Below are 20,494 nucleotides of genomic sequence, written 5' to 3'. Positions count from 1 at the left end.
ATCAACCCAATTTACAAAGGAGTGAAATTAAACACTGCAGTTAATTACAGGGAGAGTCTCAACTTTGCAGACCAAATTAGAGCTCATTGGTTGCAAGCAACAGATAGCAATCTCCCCACCCTCCCATTAAACAAAAAGGGACACTAATTAGCCGTTATCAGGAAACTTATAGAATTGACAGGTGGCTGGAAAAGCCTCGGACGTCAAGGGTGGCCCAAAGCAACTGCAGTGGGGAGAAATGAATTCTCTCCGTGTCTCTTGTCCACATGCCATTTTGCCTGACATTGCACAGGGAGACATTCCCCTGGCCAGCTGTGGCCCCACATCCTCCATCCTGAATCCACAGGGACCCAGATGGCTTTAAACTCTGTCTCCCCCTGGAGGGCAGGCAGCAGACCCACTCATGAGCCTGCAGTGACACCGAACAGGGAGGTCCTCCTTGGGAAAGGACTTCATTGTCTGTTCTCATTTCAGGAGTTCCAGAACTGCCTCAGCCTACACCCCAGGAGAGTGCTCAGTTAAGCATCCGAAGCTCTGTTTTTCCTGGCTATTGGAAGGACTCTACAGCTCTGTGCTATGTGGATGGGGGGTTTCCTGACCAGTCTCTCTGCGAGGCCTTTGCTAACCCCAGTTCCTTCCTCTCCCTTACACCTCTGTCTGGTTCACGAGGACCTCTCCTCTCGTGTGGTGGGGCTCTTTGCTCTGCTTCTAGACAAGGTATTCTTCCTCCATGGGTATCCTGTGCTGTCGCATGTGCCGACCTGCACTGTGCCGCGCTGATTCCTCTTCTAGACTGTTGTAATGATTTCGGTACTGGGTCGGCTTCAGTTCCCATTCAACTAAGCTTTAGTGCCTTCCATTTCCTTTTCCCTTCTACTTCCCCTTCCCCTTCCCTTCCTCCTGTGTGTGCTTCTAGGATGTGTACACTATGAAATATGGGAAGGAAAGATCCCGGCATCTCCTGTAGAGAAGCGACGCTATTCCAGCCCCCTGGCCACTAGAATGACCAACTTCACCAGCCACACCCCTCCTGCGTTCTGGCTGTGCAAAGGGAAGTCTTAAGAGAAGTAAAACATACACACACACACATACACATACATACACACACATACTTAATGTCTTCACAACAACTTCTTTAAACAGATCTTTGAAGTTCTTTGTGCTGAGCAACTGTCAGGTGAAAGGAAAAGGCTGATTGGCCAGTGAGTGGCACCCCCCCCCCCCCCACGGTGTGTGAAGAAGGAAAGAACGGCCAATCGCAGTGGGCGGTGGGCGGGTGTATCATCCCGCACACACCACGCTTAGCCACGGAAGGTGTGGACAAGAGGCCGTGCCTCATGGGTCTGATTTCAGGAAGTTGGTAAACAGAGAAAACTGACCAGTGGGGACAGAAATGGTGATGGACATGGGTGAGTTGGGAAGGAGAGAGGAGTGTCGACGGATGGATGGGAACTTTCTGGGTGCGTGCGCCTTGGGCTTCCCACCTCGTGGACACAGCCTCCTCAAACAGTTTGGCCGTAAGACTGGTGCAAACGAGAGGCTGTCTGAGCAGTCTCAGCTGGGCCCTGTGGCTGTGTGCTTCCTCCTGGAGAAGATTCTGGCTGTCCCGGACCGGAGGAATGCGTCTCTGGTATGTGGAAGGGGTGTACGGTCCCGTCTCTCCTGGGACCGTAACCCCCAGCTCCCTTTCTCCTTCAGTTTCTCTTCCCTGGAGGATGCCGGTACAGGTCCATAATTTGTTTTTTACCGCACCTTGCTGTTTCCTGAGGTTCTACAGTTACATATTCGCCCACTTAGATGCGCGTCTGCTCCGACTCAAAGACCTTTCCTTCTGTGTGTGTGTGTGTGGCGGGGGGGTTCCTGGGGCTTGGACTCAGAGCCTGAGCTCTTTCTATGAGTTTTTATGCTCCAGGCTACTACTCCACCACTTGAGCCACAGCTCTGCTTCTGATTAATCAGAGACAGGAGCCTGAGGGACATTCCCGACGGGGCTGGCTTTGAACCGTGATGCCTCCCGAGTAGCTAGGGTTACAGGCCAGCTGTGAGAGTTGATCCACGGTGTGCACACTGTGGTGTGTGTGTGGGGTGCGGTGGCTGCCCTGCTCCCAGGTGAGGGGCCACGGAGGAGTTCCTAGTAACCAGTGCTTTTTTGTCCAGGTGGATCCCCAGCGACGCACAGGACTGCTATCTGCCTGCAGCCATCCACCTCTTAAAATCACGTGCATTTCCAGCGTTTACTGGAGATTTACTCCTGTTGTTGCCAGAGAATCTCACAAGAAGGGAAGCCAAGTCGGGGTCCCACCCTGGCTTGTACTTCTAGCAGTGTGCCATTGAGTGCACTCGGTTGTGCCCCATGCTGCCCCCCCCCAGGCCTCATGTTCACACATACTGGGCTCCAGGCTTGCAGGACACCCCTCATAAATTCTCCATCCCCGGAGCAGTGTGTGGCTTTGAGGATGCACTTCATTTAGAATGAGCTCCGGCACTGAAGGACGGTGCGGGGAGGGAGAGAGGAGGTGGGCGGTTTGTTGTCGGTAGTGATTTTTTTTTTCCTTTTTAAGTTCCTTCTATTCTTGAAGGGTGGTAAGTCTGATTCTAGACACCCGCACCCTGGGCGGTGCGTCTTCTGATCTTGCAGCTCCTGGGGTTGCCTGGTGATCTACCACGGTTTTCAGGATTCTGTAGCGGTGTCGACGCGGAGATGGCGCTCCTCAGTAGGACTTTTCTTCCTCAGGTGATAGAGGAGCCCAGCCAGCCGTGAGGGAGGCTGGAGATGGTAATGGGCCACGGTTGAGTTCACCAGTGAGTTCTTCTGGCTCATTTTCCTTGGGGAAAGTTAAGCGGGAATAACCTTTCCAGAATATTCAGCTTCACTTGGAGAAGACGGGGCATAGCATATCTACATTATCCATAGGAGAGTGATTTTGATTTCTCCTATATTCCTGCCAGTCTTGGGAGGCTCTGTTATTATTAATTTTGTTTTTGGTGGGGGGAAGTGGGGAGCCAGAATGCATCATCACGTCCATCTCAGGAACCTTGAGGTTACCTGCAAATTAATTCCATAACTTTGATTTTATTTAGGAATTCTAAGATTTTACTGTTTATTGTGGGTCCTGGGGCTTGAACTCAGGTCCTGGGCACAGTCTCTGAGCCTCTTTGTGCTCAAGGCTAGCGGCTCTACCAGTTGGGCCGCAGCTCTCTTTGTGGCTTTTTCTGAGTAGTTTATTGGAGATGAGTCTCACAGACTTTCCTGCCCGGGCTGGCTTTGAACCACGATGATCAGATCTCAGCCTCCTGAGTAGCTAGGATGACAAGCATGAGCCAACGGTGCCCGGCTGTTGCTATGAATTTTGTAGAAAGGTAAAGTCAGCCACGGGGCAGTACACAGCCACGTCCTCTTGACACAGCCCGGTGATAGATGCTCTACCAGTGATGGGATCGGAGCCAGGAGGGTCCCCTTTCCCCTGTGCTGGGATGGCCATTATAATCATGAGGGGAAAAATAAGTTGTGTCCATGGTATGGGAAAATGGAGACCTTCTTGTGTTGGTGGCCGTGCATTGGTGGTAACAGTCCTAAGGAGAAACCATAAACAAATGGATGACGTTTGAATAATGAGATTCTTTGCTGTTTTGTTTTCTTTTTCCCTCTCCCCTCCAACTCTGCTTGGCCTGGTGGTTTGGTACTGTCCACCGTGGCAGCCAATGAGAAAGGAATGCCCGGCTTCCTGTCGCTGAATGATGGCCTTTTCATTCCTGCGACCACACCGTGGTCTATTCTTAGCTAGGGCCAGGTGCGGAAGCTCCGGTTGTCTGGCTTGTCAGTGTGGTGTTTCTGTTCAGGTGTTAACATCATCCCAGGAATGTTAGGGAGTGGGCTGGGCTCCTGTGTATCTCTCGCTCTTCTCTCTGCAGAGCCTCATCCTTCCTCCTGAGCAGAAAGCGCACCCAATGCCTGTCAGGAATATTCTTGATCCTAGCCAGAAACTTCCATTTGACTCAGCCAGGCAGTGGGGCAGACACGTGGGTGGCTGCCCTCCCCTGCCCCTTAGCCAAGTGACACTGTGTACGCCACCCATTTTTTTCCTGTGCCTCAGTTTCCCCATTTAAATCATAGAGTGGTTCTTCTGGGGTTAGCTGATGATGAGTGAAGAAAAAAAGAATCACTCAGGGTAGCACAGGGCACCGGGCACCAATAGCCAATGTGATTGTGTTGTGGTGGTTGTTTTGGTCCCAGCTCTTTCACCCAGTGTGTATCTGGGGGGGTCTATTTGCACACAGCCCCCTGTCTTTGTTTAAACGTCTATAATTCTCTCTTTGTCTTCCTGTGACGCAGTTGTCATTTTCCCCTCTTCGTGAGTGTTTGGATCTTTTCCAATGAGACAAAGAAGATTTGCATCTCGGTAAATGAATGCATTCTCCACCACCGGTAGCTGAGCTAAGAGGGGAGGGAGGGAGGGAGATACTCTGAGAGAAAGACAACTGTCCATTTTTTCAGGTGTAGACAGCAGCCACACAGCCTGGCAGTCGAGGCTCTGCTCTGGCTGTTAGGTGCCCTGCTTTGGATCAAATAAAGAAGCAGGTTGCCCCCACCCCGTCCGTCAGAGAAGCTACTCTTGTAGAGTAAGAGTGATTGCTTCTGTGTGTGTCTGGGGGGGTGGGGGGCCCCCCGGCTGTGATGCCACAGGTGCCGTGCATTTTTATGTTAATGGATTCTTTTCTCCCTGAACATTCTTGAAAGCAATTTTTAGCCCTTAGATCTTGTGGAAATTTCCCTTCAGTGTTCTTTTTCATAAATAACCACAAGATAAGCTGACTGGTTGTAAGGCGCTCAGCTCTGTCTCTGTGCGGAAATTCTGAGATTGCCAAATCCGTGATGTCTACGTTAACTTTTTTTTCTTTTTTTTCTCTCTCTCCTTTTGGCTGTGCTGAGAAACGAGCGCCCAAGGTGTGGTACACGCTAGGAAGTTTCCTACCAGCTGAGCCATGCCCCATTCCTTTGTTGTTTTTTATTTTTAATATAGGTCTTTGCTCAGCCCATCTTTGAATTCAAGGTCTTCCTGCTTCTGTCTCCTGAGTAGCTGGGATTATACATGCGTACCTTCATGCCTGGCTTGAGAATTCTTTTTGGTGGTGGGGAGAGGCAGAACTTTGAACTCAGCAGCTCGTACTTTGTTGGCTGGTACTGTACCTTGAGACATGCCTCTAGCCCTGCTTTTTACTGCTTATCTTACAGATGGAGTCTCAGGGGCTCCACTGCCTGGACTGATGGAGAATCATCATCCTCTAGATCTCAGTCTCTTGAGGATCTAGGGTTACAGCTATGATTCACTGGTATCCAGAATTCCTGCTTGCCTACCAAGTCTAAGGCTCTAAGTTCAAACCGCAGTACCACTCCTCTCCCTGCCCAACTCTAGACATGGATTTCTTCAAAACTTAGTGGGAGAGGTGAGCAGAAAACACTTAGAAATAACCCACACTTTTCTTCTTGAGCCGCTTGAACGCATGGACTGCCCAGCAGGCTGCACAATGAATGTCCATCCTATTGATTTACCCCTGCTTTCAAAGTCTTCCTGATGTCCGTCGGGCCTGACCAGGGGAGGGGGCAGCTGCTTTATCTCATGGAGTACCTCACCAGGGCTGGGTGGGGAGTGGGGCAGGTGTGCAGGTTCACTTTGCTGCTTGCTCTCCTGGAGACCAGGCAGCTTGCTGCTGAGTGAAGGCCGGGTTCACCAGCATGATCGGCTCAGGCTCCCTGCTTGGAACTGGCCGTAGACACCGGCTGGTGCGGCCTCTGTGGGCACCAGGACCAGGGCTCTCTTCGATCGTGAGCCTGCCCATGCATTTCGTTAACCTGCCATCGACTTCCCCTGGAGACTTTAGTGGGGAGCACACACCCCATGTATCACTGCAACTGCAGTGTGACTCCCCGCCCCCCCCCCCCCCCCCCGCCGTGGCAGTGATCGCATCCCAGCCAATCTGATCAATACTTTTGTTCATTTCTGATAGAAACGAGCTTCTTGTGTCACAGACAAAGTGCTAGAAATGTGGCTCGCCTACCCGTACCCCAGCTTGGGGTGTATAGGAGTCCGTGGGGCCAGGAGCACAGGAAAAGAATATCTCGCTCAAACGTTGAAAATACGTAGGAAGGTACCAGGGTGGCTGCCTTTGCAGCAGCTGCATGATGGGAAGGTGGTATTCACCTCCCTGGGGGAAAGGAGCAGAGGAGCGCGGGTTAGATTCGGGCAAGGCCTTCGGGAAGGGATGAGCCCCTTCCGGCTCAGCCTGTTGCTTCTCTCCCTCAACTTCCCTCCCCTCACTTTGGGTTTTTCCTTTTTTTTTTTTTGGCTGTGGCTCAGAGAGAACTCTGCTATTGTTTGCCCTTTAGTTGGCCACTCAGATGCTCTTCTGGCCTGGTTATATCTCTCTGGTTGTTAGTCGGCTCTGTGGAGGGGTGTGTGTATGTGTGTGTGTGTACACGCATGTGGTATTGGGGGTTCACGGGATTAGGGGAACATTTTTCTGGGAGGTTTTGAGGTGAAGTACCATTGAGAGAACTAGAGTCTCTTTTGTAAGACTCTGCAGGATAACTTTTTGGAATGATCATAGCATCATCTTTCATAGAGAAAATCATAGCCATGCAGGGAAACCTAGTATAATAAATAATAAAATAATAGTAGCCGGGCACCTGTGGCTCATACCTATAAATCCTAGCTATTTTGGAGGCTGTGGCTTCCAGACCCCAGCTGCTCAGGTTTTGCAGTTCACTGACGTCCACCGCAGCCTTCACCCAGTGGCATCGTTTGCACACACCTGTTTTTATCATCGTCCTTTCTGAGCTATTTGTTTTTAATATGGAAAATGTAGAAAGGGCGGTTGAGTGCAGGTTATTCGGTTTAAATGGGCGGATTTTTTATTTTTTTCAACAGAGAGAGCCATCTGTCAGGGAAGTGACAGAAGGCGTTCCAACAGGTCCGAGTTGAATCAAATTAAAAGACAAAACCTGGCCACTCCCCACCCTTAACTCCATAGTTGCTTCTTTGATCCACGCTACCGATGCCTGGATTACCAACCTTCTCTCTGGTCTCTCTGTGTCCCTTGCCTCAAGATCTAATTTTTTTTTTAAAGTTGAGATACCCTTTTTCATATTTAAATCATGTTACTTTCAATTAACTTCCCAGCCTGGAATTAAACAAAAACAATAAAGATGAGGTAGATTGGCTTGTAATCCTAGTATAATCTGGACTCCTACGTTCCTCCATGGCCCTCTCTCTCCAGCGTCTCATTCCCAGGGCTCTCACAAAACTGGCTTCAGAGCCCTTTCTACTCTGGCCTTGGAGATACGGCTCACCCTTTTGACAGCGGGCTCTGCTGCCTGGCCACGTCCATTCTAGGGGCTAGCGTCAGCTAACACTGCAGAGAGACATCCCTTGACCCCCACATAAAGGGTCCCAGGTTCTCCAAGTCACGTGGCCTGCCGATAGCTCAGCTGCTCGCCAATCCTGTGTCTTAGTGGCTTGGCCAATTTGCTACCCAGTTGCCAAGGGCTCTCCAGGTATTACGTTGGCTGAAGTCCACCGCATCTCTGCTGCAAGTAAAAGCCATTCTGTGCTGTCCCATGGGTACACACGGACAGCCTGGTACACACTCTGGTGAAAACTTGGAAATGGAAGAGGTGGGTCTCCACCTCCACCGTCTGATGAGAGCCTAGAGTTCTGCTAGCGGAGGTAGCATACATTCTACACGCTGTATTGTGCTCTGCAAATCCACTGTCCGGATGGGATCTCCATTAGGGGAGGTGTCCATACTGGTGTGGTGTGGGTATGGTCTCTCTCTCTCCTTGTTATCTTCCCCTTCCTTCCTACCTGGCTTGCTCTCTGGGTGCTGCTTTGCTCGGGCATACCTCTTCCATCATCATGTGACAGTTCTCCCTGTGTGTCTCCCCAGTGCCTGCCTTCTCACAGAGTCTCCCTTTAGCTCTTTCTTCTACCAATACCTGTCACAGGGCGCTCATCCTCAACCTCTCCTTAGTCCCTTTGCAAGTAGGGTTGCACCTTGGGTACAAGAGATTAGGGGCTCATCCTATCTTCCTGGAGGGGGAGGAAGTAAGACCCAGTTCAACCCACATCTGACTCATATTCTATGCCATCTCTACAAACAGGCTCCTCAATATAAGGTAGAGTTCTTCAATTGGAAATGGTGACACTGAGTTCAAATCCAGTCCAGGACTTGGAAGTCCACAGGTGGTAGATGGACCAGGCAGACAAGCTTTAAGCCTGGAGTCTAAGCTTGGTCATCGCTATGATTCAGTCAACTCAGAGACATGAAGTCCAGTCCTATCTTCTTGGCTAGGGAGGGCAGAATTTCCCACTGCCTAGCTGTGTTTATTATCATTAGCCCAACATGGAGAAGCAAAAATATGTTCCTCATTGTCCAGCTCCAGCACATGGAGAATAAAATATCTGACGCATTTTTTTTTTTAAGGCGAAAGACGAGCCATTCTTCATTTTAATGGCTGGGGAAAGTTCATTGTGAAGTACTCTTTTCCTAAAGTTGGATACAGCCTCTCTATTATTTTCCATCTTGTTCTCAGGACTCATCACCAGTCCTGGTTGGTGATTTAGAATCATATTTCCAACAAATTCCACCGTGGTTTAATGACTACTTATTTTTCTACACAAATGATTTTCTTTTCTGCACTCCTTTCCTGAGGACAATTAACTAAGAAGCTGGTCATAAATTACTGATAATGATCACTTTGTCAGAGCTGATTGTCGAATGCTGCCATCTTCTATAGTAATTAGGTAAAGTGTCTTTAATCGCTGATAACAACAGACAAATTGTGCTTATTTTTTCCTGTTTTTTTCTTTTTAATTATTGTTGAGATACTTATGAAACCCTCCTGAATTTCAGGCAGAATGACACCTTTTTATTTTCTCCTGGGGTGAGGGTGGGGGAGGGGAAGCAAGAGAATTTCATCATTTCCAGGCTCCCAGAAATATAATAAATGTGTGACAGGTTTTCATGGTTTCAAATAAGACAGCCAATGTTTCTAAAGCAGAGCTCAGACAAAAGCTACCCAGAGAGATACTTTTCTTTGACACAGGTAACAGGGGGTCTCTGGATCATGTTTCATATATATATATATGTATGTATCTATATATGTATATATACATACCTATATGCATATGTATGCATATATATATACGTGTATCTGTATATATACACATATACATATATAGATACGCTTATATACATATATATACGTATGAGGATCCTACACATCTTCTACATTAGCATCTAAATCTTGTCCTTAAAAATGACTTCTTTGAACTCAGGAGAGGCTTGGCATTTAAGTCTCTGGGTTTTTTCATAGCCAGGCTGCTGCTGATTGAACTCCATAGCATCAACTAGGCTGTAGGCCTTAGCTAGGAAAGGGAAGGAGGTGAACTACTATGAGGGATGTAAATTAGAAGGCCCCTTTGCTCACAACGTTACCATCAATTACCATATTGATAAGCTCGATTATATTATTCATCGTGGTTCTCATTACAGACCCCTACCATTAACTTTACTTCCATAATGGAAGTTGGGTTTAAATTTAATCTACTTGAGTGTAGATTAAACATTTCAGGAACTTGTCAGTATTAGGTCTTGAGAGAATTGATCATCCTTTTCAGTCTTGAAATACTTTTTTTTTTTAATGATGTCAACTGTCAATCCAAGGGGTCTGAGATCACACGAATAATTTTTGATAGTTTAGAAGACAATATGGTTTTCCTTCCTTCCTTCCTTCCTTCCTTCCTTCCTTCCTTCCTTCCTTCCTTCCTTCCTTCCTTCCTTCCCTCCCTCCCTCCCTCCCTCCCTCCCTCCCTTCCTTCCTTTCTTCCTTCCTCTTTCTTTCCTTCTTTCTTCTTTCTTCCCCCCCCCTCTTTTTCAGTTGTAGGGGTTGAACTCGGCCTGAGCTCTTCAGCTCAGGTGAGAGCTCTACCACTTGAGCCACAGAGCCACATCCGGTTTTCTGGTAGTTCATTGGAGATAAGAGTCTCACAGACTTTCTGGTCCGTGCTGGCTTTGAACTGTGATCTTCAGATCTCAGCCTCCCGAGTAGCTAGGATGACAGGGGTGAGCCACCAGCACCCGGCTGACAGTATGGTTTCTAAAAGGACATCAGCCAAAATTGCGAAAGGTGTCTCACTCAAGTGGCAGATGGGGTGAACTGTAAACAAAATTTATGCAAACCCTGCGTTCATTCCTGCTTCTGCGGTTACTCAGTTGATGCTGAGCTGGCTCCACCTACCAGTTCCTAGCTGCTCCCCCCCACCCCGGCTCTGCTCTCATGGTGGACTTCTGCTTCCTGGTCGTTGTCTGACAGGGACGGACAGCGTCAGGCTAAGTGCACACCATTCTGTATTGAATGCCCCAAATGTGAAATTCTGCTCAGGTGTGGATCTACACTAAACCCTCTGCGTTCTCCCTGGAGCCCTTGTGTGCCCCTCTACCCTGTCTCTTCTCAGTCTTCTGTCTTTCCTGCCTGGTACACTTCCAACTTGTTTCTCCATGACTCCTGATTGGCCACAGCCAAATCCATTCCCTTGTCCCCTCTTATCCCATTAAAATGCTCTTTCTTACAATATGTAGACTGATCCACCTTTAGTTTTAGTGTCTAAGAATCCGCCTTTTTTATGAAACAGCAGCTTAACATGATTCTTTTTTTTTTTTTTTAATCTCTTGGCATTTGTTAACACAATGCCTTGTCACTGAATGTGTATCTAATTCCGGTAAGTCTCTCCCAGACCAGACTAAAGACAGAAATGAATTGCTTGGGCAGCTCAAGTATCATCATTTGGTCTCTACTGTGTTCTTTTGTGTGTGGGGCTGGGCAGTCCTATTGGGAGGAGGACAAAAGGGCAGTCAGCTGACTTCAAAGAAATGGGAGGAGGTTTGGCTTCTGGTGGAGACTCCAAGAAAATTTGGCCTTGCTTAACCTTTTATTTTTGTTGGCATCTTTCCCTAAGCATTGAATGGAGAGGTCAACTCTTACCGTATTAGTGCACAGCTGAGGGTTTTTTCTTTATGTTTACGTGCATACAAGTGGCCCAGCTCAGAATAAGCAGCTTCTCATCCATTCCTCCAGCATCACCTACTGTGTGCTGGGGGGGGGGGGTGCCACATGATAAGAAAATGTATGCACGGCCCCGGTGTGCATTCATTATTGGAGCTGGACTGCACGTGTCCATTAGGGGACTCCCCTTGCTGCCTGTTGGGTGTTACCCTGGCTCTTTGGCAAGAGTTCTTTGCCCTAATTTCCCGAAGCCAGTGTAGACAGCCTCTGCACAGAGCTGTGGTATGATCCCGGGTTGCCTAGCACACTGCAAGCATTCAGCACATGTCAGGGCTGACTGGTAGCCAGCGGCTCAGGATGCCTGCAGGCAGGTACAGCAGGCATCAGCCCAGTGATGATATTCCAAGTGTGAGTTCTGATGGGCTGAATCTGGAGAGGGAGAGGCGCGCGGTGTTAGGAATGCCTTTCAGACCAGATCCTGTGAAAACTGGCACACTTTGGCTGCATAAAAATCCAGCCACAGGTCAGACTTCCCACGACCAATGTGCTAGTTTTGGTGATGGATCCTAGAATGGTGGGCAGCTGAGATGGTCTTTTTCTCTCCTGGATTTCAGGACTGCGGTTATCATTCTAGTGGCATCTTGCAGCCTGCCACGATGATGGTTCTCTCTCAGTGGGTTCAGTCCATTTTGGAAAGGTAGAAAGCGGTTAGCATCTTGTCTGTCCGAGTCTTGACATTTCTGAGAGTCATTTGGATTCCGAAAGGATTTTCCTCTCATCTTCCAGTCTTATCTCATCCCTGGTCAATCCGGAACATCTGCCAGTTTAGCCAGAGAGGTGACGGGCACTTTTACATGACTCACTCTATCTGATGTCATGGGTGATATCTCAGCCAGTATTCATCCCATTACTCTCTCCTTTCTTGTAGGGACAGTGGTGTGCTGGTACCCGCCCAGGCCATGCCCATGTTTTAACAATAATCCAAGATAATGTCCCATCTACTTTAAGTCCAACCAGACCAATGTTTAATAAATGACCACAGGGTTTGAAGGAGAGACCCAGGGGCCAGCCAGATGTGTTGATCCAACTCCAGCTCTGCTGTCTGACAGAGCTGAGCTAGGATGGCTCTGAGACCTTCAGCTGCTCTTTTTCATTTTCTAGAAGATCAGAATTCCATCTGCAGAATGGGGTAATGATAGAAAATGCATGAGTTTTTTGGGGGGCAGGGGTAGGGAAGACTGTTAATATCTGCAAGGTGACTGGAAGAGTTAGCTAGTGTGTGACAATTGCCACGCAAATGCTAACCGGGGATTCCAGAGCTCTGGAGATTTAGTTTTTGAGTAATTTTGAGGATGGGAGAGCCATTCTTGCACCTTCCAAATGTTGTAGTCATAGACAAAGGGAAGAAGGAAACAATGAGTGGATTTATCATCATAGGGAATGTAGATATATGTAGGTGTCTATGTAATTTCTGACCTAACATACACTGAAGGCATACACACAACTCTATGTAATATATCAGACATAACATATGTGGTAGGGGATGTCTTTAGGAGTATATTCTCGTTTGTGATGCATCATTTGGCAGAATATTTGGCATGGGTTTTGGAGTCTGTATGCTCCTAGCATTTCTGTTGAAATCGTTTAATAATTAGCAATAATGGATCACTTTTCCATCAAAAGGAAGGGCACCGGCAGCCTCCTGGGGGTTGGCTTCTGTTGTGACTTGTTTTGGACAATCGGTGGCAATGACTTCTAGTCTCAGACGGAGCCTCGGCGGCTTGTAATCCTGTGGAAACCTCCCTCAGGTAACAGGAAGTGCCCACGGGTCATGGAGAGTCAGTTCTGCTAAGTAGGGAGGATTTTACCTGTCAGAATGAATGTTTCTGAGGCTGCTTTGACTCCGTGGATTTGAGATGCAAGCAGGAGGCAGAGCGATCACCATAAATCAAGAGTTTTTGCGAAGCTACAGATTTAGAGCTGACAGAGGCATTTCAGGGTGAAATAAAGATGGGCCAGTCTAGGCTGCAAATGCTGAGAATCAAGTGTGGACGAACAGTACGACTCGGTGAGCATTTATCAAGGATGGACAGACAGGAGGATCTTTTTTTTTTTTTTGCTCCTGTTGAGTTAATGGATAATCGACAGAAGAGAAGTAGAGATGTTTGGCTTGCTACTCAGCTCTCCTTGGCTGTTGCAAATAGCTAAGAAAATTTACTTAAGAGAGGACAGACCACTTTTTTTTTAAATTTAAAGACCAGAGGCATGCCTCAAGGGGTAGACTGACTGCTTAGAAAGCATGAGGTCCCAAGTTCAAATCCCAGTACCCACTTCCTCCCCCAAAAAAGTGGGAAGCTTTATTTTGGTTCATGGTTTCCGAGTCTTCAGTCTATAGTTATGTGGCTCTTGTTCTAGGTCTATAGTAGGTATCACAGTGGAGGGTGTGCGATGGAGCAAAACTGCTTGTCTGTGCTGGCTCAGAGGGAGAAACAGAGAAGAGAGAAGAGAGAGAGAGAGAGACAGACAGACAGAGACAGAGAGAGAGAGAGAGAAGAAAGTGTGTGTGTGAGAGAGAGAGACTGAGGATGGGCAGACAAGGAAGAAAAATATACCTTATCTCCAAAGGCACAACTCCGTGACCTATTTCATCCAGCTAGGTCATAATGCCGAAGTTTCTATCCACTGCCCAACAGTCCACTGACCTACAACTGCATCCTTAAGTGCTTCACTGAAGAGGACAGACCATCATGATCCAAAGGTCCCATATCTGAACACGGCCTTTTTGGCAACCAAGCTTTGGGTTGGGAGATGTCTCTGATCCGAATCATTACACTTGTTCAACATCGATGCCACATTTACCACAAACTCAGCACCAGAAATCCAACCTGCCCTCCACCTCTCAGCCCCGAGGCTGAATCCCTTCGGCTCAGCTTTGAGCCACTCGCAGGTTGCCTGCACGCAAAATCTGAGCAGTAGGAATGGAAGTTACCCCCTCACGAAAGGAGGAAAAGAAGGGTTATGGTAAGAGTTGCCACCTTAGGATGAACGGCAGGATCAAGATTGACAAGGGCATACAGAAATGGTCCAAAGAGGCAGCAAATGGACCGGGTAGATGTCCTCAAAGGAAGAGAGAATTTCACAGTGACCACAACAGAATGATAGCAAAATCCCTAGAAAGAATCTGCCTAGCAGATGTCTTTGGACTGAGCTTCTAGAGAATCAGAATTGTGTATGTTGTACAACTTCATCTTTGTTGCCAACAGTTCAGACTGACCTCACTGCTAGCAGGTGACAGGGGTTATTAATTTCAGGACCCGCAGAGTCCTGCAGACAAAGTAGAGACCACTAAATGGTGGTGATAGTGGCTCATGGGGTGAGTATTCTCAAAACTAGTGAGGCACACATTTATGTAGATCTTCCTGGCATACACTTTTTTTCACTTTTAAATGAGTGTACCTAAGCCCAGTGCCCGGTTATTAATAGATTCTCATTAAATATTGGCTTCATGGCAACTTGGGGTTATAGATAATCAGAATACAGGAGGATCGACTCTATTAATTCAGGCATTATAGGATGAAAGGGGCTCTTTATTAAAACCAGCTACTTTTTTTTTTTTTTTGTCCTTGGTAATGTTATTCTTACTTTGAGCCACCAGAGCACTTTGAGACTCAGGGAAACATCCCCTGGCCTTCACAATTATCATTTGAATCTTTTTATCCCTCCAGAACTCAGGACATTTAATTGATCACGATTCATAAAAGGCCGGTAATAAACCCTGCCTTTATTTAAGCGTGGGTGGCCTTGGCTGCCTGCTGTAGGATCCAGAGTGTGTTATCGGGGCCTACTTATCATGGCTCCTGCGTGTGTACAAAAGGCCCATCTTTGTCACCTGGGAGTAGGGAAGGGGGGGGAGATTTTTATTAACTAAAAGTTCATTTGCTCTTCAAGTGACACTATCTCTCTGGAATGACCAGATGTTCAAACTGTGATGGCTCCCCTTTGATTCTGAAGATGGCAAATGTTGAACGTGGTGAATAAATATTAGGCCTCATCCCCTGGTTGTCTTAAACAAATGTGATCGAATGAAAACATACCACCTCAGAGGGCTCTTTTCTTCCCAGGCTGCCCAAAGCCTGTTCTGGCCCATAGACAATGAAAGGTAGACCTACCATTCTCAGGACATCCCATTGTGATACCTTCCTGTCACTGCTCAGATTCCATTTTAGATTAATACCCTGTGTGTGGGAGAGGAGGGTGTGTGTTTAAACAATGACCTGGCTCTGTGCTAGAATTATTTTGTGATAATGAAATAAAATGTTAGATAGTTAAAATGCTGGCTGGTGTGGCGGACTTTTCCAGAGATATCTACCTGGAAGAGATCAAGTGACCAGAAGTCAAAGAATGGTAAAAAAAAAAATTTTTTTCCCATGACTTCAACCTGTTAGGAATGCAGGTGTTGTATTTTGGCCCATGTTGGCCACTGTAGAGTAAGACTGGTGTCTCCTCAGAGGGAAGAGAGGGGATTTCACTTAACTGGATGATCACAGAGCGAGATTGTGTCTTCCCTTGTTGAGCCGCGTATTAAATATTTATAATATAAAAGAAGTGGAGAAGAATAGTCTGTCAAAACAGACATTTTGGAATTACCAATGCCCTTCTTTTGTGGGTGATGTGTGACACCCGTGAATTAAGATTAAAAAGAGAGATAAAGCAGAATCTTTCTTGCACAGCAGGCAGAAAAGCTTATGAATGCTTTGATAATAATTGCTAATAATTATACTCAAATCGTATTACATCAAAAAAAAAAGTGAGCGGGGGACCAGATTAGGGCAGTAAGATTCCATGATAGCAGCCACAATTTCTGTAATTTATTACATTGTCATCCGTCTTGTGATTTAAAACTCCTTTTCGCAGACTCTGGTAGCCTGCGGGATGATTAAAAGTTGGCCACTGTGTTGTTGTGAAATGCAGGCAGGACTGAAGTGTCTCTGTGGGTGTTGCTGGAGTCCTGTGGAAAGGGCCGGCTGAGGATGGCTGATTAAGTCTTGAGTTCTCTTTCCTGAGGTGGAGGACATATTTTTTTTTTCTTGCCACCAAATCTCTCTCCTTGCAGAACGTAGACTAGGAGTTGCAGGAGGAGTTTTTCCTTCTTCAGTATAAATTGATTTGTTTTGAAGAAAAGAACAAAGATAAAAAAAAAAAAATCCCCCACTGGTTCCATTGCTGAGCAGTGTTTGATTTGGTGGGGTGGGCCAAGAGTAGCGCTAAGTAGGTTTTGAGGCTGATTTTAGTGAGCACTTTAGTGTTGTGGATTCTCCACACCGGTGTGCAGAAGACTCCACTTGTGTTCTCCAGGCTGAGTTCTGCTCACTCCTGCCTTACTCACCCCAATTAAATCCATTGGGGCAACAGCCTCATTCTTCCTCACAGGATATATGACTGTCACTGTGAAGCATTTCCTAGGAAAAGGTACATATATATATATATTCCATGTATATATTTCCATATATATGTATATATGTATTCATAAATTGAGCCCTTTCTCTTTTTAAGACCGATATCTATCATTAAATTAACTTATTATGCACTGCAAGTCCATGCTTTTTCAAGTCCTTCAAAATTACGTGTATACCTCACTGGGTGCCGGAAACTCATGCCTGTAACCCTAGCTAGTTAGGAGGCTGAGCTCTGAGGATCTCAGTGCTAAGACAGCTCAGGCAGGAAAGTCCATGTGAGACTCTGACCTCCAATTAACCACCCAAAAGCTGGAGGTGGTGCTGTGGCTCAGGTGGTAGAGCACTAGCCTTGAGCATAAAAAGCTCAAGGAAAGTGTCCGGTGCTTTGAGTTCAAACCCCAGGACTGGCACAATATCTATCTTTCCCATCCATCCATCCATCCATCCATCCATCCATCCATCCATCCATCCATCCATCTTCCCATCCATCCGTCCATCCATCCATCCATCCATCCATCCATCCATCCAGTCTCTTGCCTAGAGGCCTGTGGTAGCTGTGAGGAAGAATGGTAGGTAGTTGAGTAAGTGACGGGTAAAGTGATTTGACATGCCCGGTTCCCACCATACCCTGTCCCCCCGCCACCAGGGGAAGCATTTTACAAATGGAGAACCGTGGGCAAGGAGCTGGCAGGGCAGGGCTTGTGTCTCACTCACACTCCATTGAGAGATCTCTTCCTCCTGCAGGAAGCAGGGAGGAGGTCGGTCCTACCCTGTGCCTGTGTCCTCAGGAGAGGCTGGCTCTTCCCGAGTGACCATGCTGGAAGGACACTGTGACATCTGCTGCCTCATTTCCAACCTGGTCATGACCTTCAAAAAGTTTTGTCTACGAGCTGACACATGGAGCTTCGGGGCATTTTTTTTTTTTGGCTTGGGGACCTGACAGCTGTCATGTCAATGTCTAGATGGATTGTGCCTTAGAACCAAAGAGGCTAATTAAACAAAACACCCCAACAAAGACCAATTCATTCTCTGTCCTGACCCTCTTCCCTCTCTCAGGTGAAGAACATGTTTCAATTAAGAAGATTAACAGGATTTTTCCATCGGTGCTAAATCTTCCAGTCACTCTATCTCTTCAGTTGCAGCCACATTGGACTGTTTGTTATTTCCTCTTAACATATCCATTGTTCCCCGGGGCTGAGCGTGGCACACATTCATTTCCCTCTGCCTGAAACACTCTACCTGCAATACTGCAACTGTGTGCCAAGTTACTCTTGACTTGCCCACTCTATCTTAGCCCAGAAATCCTTGCGGAAGTCTTCTGCAGAATCCTTGCCTTTACCCTAGCTCCAGTAACACAGGAGAGATGCGAATCTATCTGCATACAACTTCTTAGCAACTTGTAATTCCCTGTAATCGTAAGCCATACTGTATCATCTCTGTATGTCTGTGTCTCTCACTACCCAGCCATTGTCGGTCTCACACCTGCTTTGTGCCAAGCAGTCTTCATACGTTTAAAAATCCAAGAGAGAACATAAGGTCAGGCCCTCATGGAACTCAGCTTCTAGCCGGGGAGGAAGAGTGATCTGCATCATGCAGAAGCAAATTGTGGGGATCATACGCAGTGTTCTGGGCACACAGTAACCAGGGCAGGGTATGGAGGAGGAGGGAGCAGGGATGTAAGACTAGACTGAGGTTCTTTATGGGCAGGAAGGAGTTCTGGGTGGGTCTCTTTGTAAAGATGGCATTCAGCTTCCAGGAGAAGGTGTAAAAGCTAAGTAGTGTGACACACTGGGTGGGTAGGGGGAGGCGGAGGGGAGGAGTGGCAAGGACATTCTTCACAGAGGAAACAGTCAAACAGAAAGGCTGCAGCCAATGGTAAGCCTATGGCTGAGGAACAGCAAAGGGACAAGAGGGACTAGAAGGCCACAGCAGGGTGCCAACCCAGGAACCAAGCAAGGTAAGAGCAGGTGTCAACCTCATGGTATTTGTATATGACTAGGGATTTGGATTTTTCTTGGGTACAGGGAGGACTTGAGGATCTTAAACAGATTACTGGGGCTTTGGCACTGAGGACACATTATAAGCCCTTTGCTATAACCACATAGCTACTTGTGTGTTGATTGGGCTGCTGTCTGTCTTAGCTATATGCTAGAGGCTCCAAGATGGTGGGAGTTGGGTCTGTGTTATTTACTGAAGCTCTGGATGCATATTTTATGTGACTGATACAATGATGCCAGGCACATCAAAATGCTGGCCACTGGCATCCATCTCTAGAAGCACGGGCAGCCAGCTTGCACATTCTGAGCTGCCTGAGTCTGTCCACTCAATGATGTCTTCAATACCCCACTTCTAACAGAGGCTGGCTTGTCCACCTGATCATTTTTGCTCTAGGAAAGTGTGTATGTGTATAGTTGTCTCTGTGTGTGCGTGCATGTGCGTGTATGCACATGTATCTTTGAATCCCATTTTAATGTGCAATATGAAATCTTTGCTGTTTTTGAGTAGATGTGTTAATTTGGAAGGCATCATCCCTAAAAACCCTATTTGCTTTATGACCAAGCGAGTGACCAGGTCATTTCCCAGTGGTCTTGCTAGGATGATGGTTCATGGAGCAGGAACTGACCAAAGTAGATGAGAAAATATCATTCTCTGCCAGGTAAATGGTCCATGGTTTTGGAATTAGGATGCATGCATTCCAAAATAACCTATTTACCTGGTAGTTCCGCAACCATCTTGTAGCACTGCTGTAGTCTAGTAAATAGCATGTTTTTCAAAACCAGAATGTATACTCTGTGTGTGTGTGTGTGTGTGTGTGTGTGTGTGTGTGTGTGTGTGTGTGTGTGTGTGTGTGTGTGTGTATTTACCCAATAGGCTGTAACAGTTCGAAGATCCATTCACAGTCTTCCACTTGCAGGCTGACATACGGATGTGATTTTAATGTTATTTTGAATAGGAACATGGTGTAAAAGAAGATGTTGGATTTTTAGAGGGGTTGAGGGGTTGTCATGTAGAACAAACCAATTTTGGAAGGAAATTACAGACCGGCAGCAGAACGCGCCTGGTATTTTCTTTTCTTTTTCCTCATTTTCCTTTTCTCCTCTTTTTGTTTTCTTCCTCTCAACTCCTACCCTCTGGGTATCTTTTGCAAGTGCCTAGAAGATTGCTAATGACACCAGAGTGATTTTATTTAAATGACTGGCAACACAATTTGACTTTCTAAGTGATTTGTACACAGATTTCTGAAAGTGTATAAAGCCAGTTTTGCAGTTAACCATCTCATGAGTTTAGAGCCCAGAAACTGAACTCTGAAGGGTGAGTCCATGAGAGAATGGAGTTCACATTGGCTAAGAAGCATGTCTTACTCCAGCCTAGAGAAGTCAAACAAAAGCTTACCATATTTTCATCAAGGACGGTTTTTGTAGAGCTGACTATGAGGCCATCATAAGTTTTGAGGCATTGAGTTTTTTTAGGGAACATTATTAATTTATGTCATAACTGATATGTGGCTCCAGCCCAGAAGATGTTGGCCGTCAGGGTGGAGGACTTGACTCAGAATCATCCATGAATTCTGTAACATGGTCACCCACTTGTGTCTCTGGGCCCAGGTAACTTGGGCATTTTTGCTTTCTGAGCATGAGCCCATGAGTTAATGGCGTTAAGATTTGATTGCAGAGCATTAGTGCTCAGTCTATAAAGCAGGTGGCAAGGAGTTCAGACCCCTGAGTCATTTGCTACGTTCCCAAGCCTGAATTGGATAGTTAATGAACATCACCGGCCGTTGTGTATGAGCAACTGTGAGGTACTTGTAAGGCTAATGCAGTCAGATCTCCCATGCAAATACAGAGATCTGGCATGTAATTGTCTATCTGGTGATGCCACTTTCCAAACACCCCCGCTTGCTATAATAAATACCTTTTGTTGACAAGTGAGAAATTAACCAACCACTCACTGGGTGCGCCTTACTTTGAACTGGGTA

This window comes from Dipodomys spectabilis, unplaced genomic scaffold, assembly GCF_019054845.1.
Source record: "Dipodomys spectabilis isolate Male_0828 unplaced genomic scaffold, ASM1905484v1 ptg000231l, whole genome shotgun sequence".
NCBI lineage: Eukaryota > Metazoa > Chordata > Mammalia > Rodentia > Heteromyidae > Dipodomys > Dipodomys spectabilis.
This window is presented reverse-complemented; position numbering follows the sequence as displayed.